The sequence below is a fragment of the Lissotriton vulgaris genome, chromosome 12 (assembly GCF_964263255.1).
Source record: "Lissotriton vulgaris chromosome 12, aLisVul1.2, whole genome shotgun sequence".
Taxonomy (NCBI): Eukaryota; Metazoa; Chordata; class Amphibia; order Caudata; family Salamandridae; genus Lissotriton; species Lissotriton vulgaris.
The window spans coordinates 473,923,412-473,928,658 of record NC_141700.1 but is presented as its reverse complement, the minus strand read 5'-3'; the positions used below and the strand labels follow the sequence as shown (position 1 = coordinate 473,928,658).

The 5,247-nt window shown below is 52.5% G+C and overlaps 1 pseudogene; it reads left to right on the top strand.

The window, feature by feature from the left end:
- Positions 1–2,869: 2,869 nt before the first annotated feature.
- Positions 2,870–4,844, top strand: LOC147676800 (uncharacterized; annotated as a pseudogene).
- Positions 4,845–5,247: the final 403 nt, after the last annotated feature.

Genomic DNA, 5,247 nt, shown 5'->3' with positions numbered 1-5,247 from the left:
CTTCCCTGCTGCAGCGTCACCCATGCTCCACCCATGGCACACCTTCCTGCCGCAGAGACACCCACTCTCCACCCATGGCACGCCTCCCTGCCGCAGAGACACCCACGCTCCACCCATGGCACGCCTCCCTGCCGCAGAGACACCCATGCTCCACCCATGGCACACCTCCCAGCCACAGAGACACCCACGCTCCACCCATGGCACGCCTCACTGCCATAGAGTAACACACGGCAACACCCACGCTCCACCCATGGCACGCCTCCCTGCCGCAGAGTAACACACGGCAACACCCACGCTCCACCCATGGCACGCCTCCCTGCCGCAGAGTAACACATGGCAACACCCACGCTCCACCCATGGCACGCCTCCCTGCTGCAGAGACACCCAAGTTCCACCCATGGCACGCCTCCCTGCCGCAGAGACACCCACGCTCCACCCATGGCACACCTCCCTGCCGCAGAGACACCCATGCTCCACCCATGGCATGCCTCCCTGCCACAGAGACACCCATGCTCCACCCATGGCACGCCTCCCTGCTGCAGAGACACCCACGCTCCACCCATGGCACGCCTCCCTGCTGCAGAGACACCTTCGCTCCACCCATGGCACGCCTTCCTGCCGTAGAGACACCCACGCTCCACCCATGGCATGCCTCCCTGCCGCAGAGACATCCATGCTCCACCCATGGCACGCCTCCCTGCCGCAGAGACACCCACCCTCCACCAACGGCACGCCTCCCAGACGCAGAGACACCCACGCTCTACCCATGGCATGCCTCCCTGCCGCAGAGACACCCACGCTCCACCCATGGCACACCTCCCTGCCGCAGAGACACCCACGCTCCACCCATGGCACGCCTCGCTGCCGCAGAGTAACACACGGCAACACCCACGCTCCACCCATGGCACGCCTTCCTGCCGCAGAGTAACACATGGCAACACCCACGCTCCACCCATGGCACGCCTCCCTGCTGCAGAGACACTCACACTCCACCCGTGGCACGCCTCCCTGCCGCAGAGACACCCACATTCCACCCATGGCACGCCTCCCTGCCGCAGAGACACCCACGCTCCACCCATGGCACGCCTCCCTGCCACAGAGACACCCATGCTCCACCCATGGCACGCCTCCCTGCCGCAGAGACACCCATGTTCCACTCATGGCACGCCTCCCTGCCACAGAGACACCCACGCTCCACCCATGGCATGCCTCCCTGCCGTAGAGACATCCAGGCTCCACCCATGGCATGCCTCCCTGCCGGAGAGACACCCACGCTCCACCCACGGCATGCCTCCCTGGCGCAGACACACCCACGCTCCACCCATGGCACGTCTCCCTGCCGCAGACACCCACGCTCCACCCATGAAACGCCTCCCTGCTGCAAAGACACCCATGCTCCACCAATGGCACACCTCCCTGCTGCAGAGACACCCACGCTCCACCCACAACACGCCTCCCTGCCGCAGAGATACCCACACTCCGCCCATGGCACACCTCCCTGCCGCAGAGACACCCACGCTCCACCCATTCCACGCCTCCCTGTTGCAGAGACACCCACGCTCCACCCATGGCACGCCTCCCTGCTGCAGAGACACCCGCGCTCCACCCATGGCATGCCTCCCTGCAGCAGAGACACCCACGCTCCACCCATGGCACGCCTCCCTACCACAGAGACATCCACGCTCCACCCATGGCACACCTCCCTGCCGCAGAGACACCCACGCTCCACCCATGGCATGCCTCCCTGCCACAGAGACACCCATGCTCCACCCATGGCACGCCTCCCTGCCGCAGAGACACCCACGCTCCACCCATGGCACGGCTCCCTGCCGCAGGTACACCCACGCTCCACCCATGACACGCCTCCGTGCCGCAGAGACACCCACACTCCACCCATGGCACGCCTCCCTGCTGCAGAGTAACATACGGAAACACACACGCTCCACCCAAAGAATGCCTCTCTGCCGCAGAGTAACACACGGCAACACACAAGCTCCACCCATGGCTCGCCTCCCTGACGCAGGGTAACACACAGCACGGATTGGCGTTGCCCTGCGCTAATCTAGAATCATCACGCCACGCAGGGCTTGATAAATCTCATTCAGGTTTTGAGTCGCCTTTGCGTCCTCTTGCGCTGCACAAAGGCAACGCAAAACCTTGATAAACATGGACCTAAACATTGATATGCGCCCAAAAAAATAATATTTTATTTTCTTTTTTCTTCCAGAAAGTAACAATGTTTTACTGGCTTCCCTCAGGTACTGAGTTTCATAAAGCCGGAGCAGCCCCTGAAAAGGACTCAGTAAGCCTTAAATGTTCTTGATTCCAGTCGCAGAAGTGCTTGTCCTCTGGGATTTCTGGACGTATTTAGGATGGAGTGGACTTGTGCCGGTTGTTGATGTCTATGGACTTTGAGGCTGATGCAGTAAACATGAATTTCATTCTCCCCTCCTGGAGTAGCCAATGCTTGGACCTAATGCATAAAGATTCATGGTCTGTACGGGGCCTTTGTAACAATTCAATTAGGGTCAGGGTTCCATGACAGATAGGAAGGCTGTCTCACATTCCCATGACTGAACATGTTGCAGAGAACATTACTGCTCTTGGCTCTGCTTTCACATTCTCAGACCCTGTGTTTGCATTTTTCTAATTATAAATCTCTCGCTATTGCTTCCTTTTTCATAGGGCCCTCCCTTCTTACTCTGACAAGCACAGAGTAAGGGGATGTTTCACTTACTTTTTATGGCGATGCAGCAAACCACTGCCCAGAGACCTGCACTTCAAACCACCCATTAGACAGCAGCGGTATGAAATGGCACTGAGAATGTTCTACGTGGCCGTGGTTTGCCCATTGGTCATCTGATGCTGGACCATCGTGTCAGCCACGGCCGCTGCCAAGTGTGAGATCTACCAGTGGGACCTGCTGGGATCCCTGCGAGTGCTGACCCTGACTTGCTTTCACTTCCCCTTGGAGGGGTTCAGGGTCTTCAGCAGATGCCATACGATGGGGAACATGGAGGTGGATCTAAGGGAGGTTCCAGTGGACGTGGACAACCTCTGCCTGGTGTTACACATACCAACCGTCCCACAGACTCCTTCTCCAGGTATCAGAACCTGACCCGGCTCTATTTGTTTGGATCATTTCATGTTTCTGCAAGAGCCTTCAATGGTGCTGCCAACATGAGACATCTGGGAATCCAAGGAGAATATATTTGCTGTGTTCTAACCATAGACATGGATAATCAGGTGTTCATCGGATTGAAGAACCTAACCCGCTTGGACCTCAGAAATGTGAAAATTGATGCTGCTTTTCAAGAAAACCTTTTTAAACCCTTACATAGAATAGAGACGATAGCCTTATCTGGGAATGAGGTTAGTAGGCTGTACAGCCTGACCACTATGCTTCAGTCCCTGGCTTCTCTGAGGATCCTGGAAATCAAGAGGAATGGTATTGTTGCAGCTCAGGAGGTGTACTGCATTGAGACAAACAACCTCACGAAGAGCACACTTTTCTCTCCAAGGATTACCAGCCTCGATTTGTCAAGCAATGATCTAAAACATGTGGAGAACAATGCATTTTGCAACTTCCCTCGTCTTACTGTTCTCAAGGTAGACGTGTCTGGTCTCAAGATCATCAAGCTTCTCTAGTCTGGAATAAAGAGCATTGAAATGCTGTCCCTAAATGCCATGAAAAATTAGGACTATCTGAAGATGAAAGATGTCTGCACTGTGGTGTCTCGGCTGGGGGTCAGGAACTTGACAGTGCCCAGAACTTTATTTCAGATCTTCCCTCTGAGACCTTCGGAGGATGCTCCATGTTGTTGTCTCTCAACATGGCCGACAACTTCCTTAGAGCTTTCACAAATGATATTGCAAAGAAACTGCTGAACCTGAGGTCCCTCATTCTCTCTGTAAACAAGATAAAAAGCCTAGACCTGTGCACACCTGGGACCCCCAATGTTCTGTCCAACCTCACACACCTGGATCTATCTTTCAACCGCATCACCAGTATCGGCTCCGGGAACCTCCTCTGCCTGGCTAATCTGGAGACACTGGATCTCAGAAGTAATTACCTTGTGTCCATGGAAAAGGAGGCCTTTATTGGTCTTGACAGGCTGCAATCCCTGCAGCTGGACTGCAATAAACTCTTTCTGCTTGAGAACTTCTATTTTGATCACTTGAGTAGTGTCAGGGTGCTCGGCCTCAGGGGCAACTTACTCAAGAACTACTATAGCTCCCTGATCGAGATGAGCGAGCTTCAGGCGCTATCCATCAGCTTTGAGAATACTATGGAATTAAAAATCAAAGAGAAACAACTCACTACTCTTACCTTGGAATCAAAGTCTAGAATAACCTTGACATGCATAAACAACTGCAGCTTACTTGAAGTCCTTAACATTAGTTCACCAGTGGTTAATATTGACTCGTGCTATCCCTCGACCTTCAGATTTGTGAAAGAACTTTACCTACGGGAAAACCACTTGGTGGAATGTTCACTACTTGAGCTCACAAAGCCTGAAGACCTTGGGTTCCCATCTTTTACTATTGTTGAATAGTTGTACTACAGTTCATCTGCAGTTATGCCTTTCTATAAATCCTACAGCCCCTTGAATAACAGCCTGCAGCATCTTCACAATTTACGTCATCTCCATCTAAGAAACCTAAAATTGGACTATGGGTTTCTGACACCTGAGCAGCTTTTCTGGAACCTGACACACCTCAGAACCCTGATCCTGGAGGATTCTGGGATAGAGCACTATACGGCAACCATGTTTAGAGACATTGGGGCATATTACCAACAACTAGCGATAATAGGTAATCATCTTTATTGCTCAGTTAATTAAAACCATTGCAATTGTTAGCAAATAAAACCGTTAGTTAAATGCAATTAGTATATAAAAGTATAAAATAAGAATGACTTTGTATAAAAAGTAATAATTTATACAGGAATTTGTGCTTGTTTCGGGGTGAGCGTAGAAAAAATAAGATGAGGCATTTGTATAACGAGCCTTTAATAGCAGAACTTCCCGGTAGGATTATCGCGTACATGAAAACGTTAATGCCTGAATTACGTGGAAATTGGGACAAGCTATCTGCATGCAAGCAGAAGAAAGATGAGAATGTGTCTGAATTTTTCACGAGATTTGAGGAGACCTTCGTCGACCATAGTGGTCAGGATATGGCTACCGAGGGTGGGCAAAGATTGTTTGTAGACAAATTTGTACATAATCTGCTTCCTGAACTGTG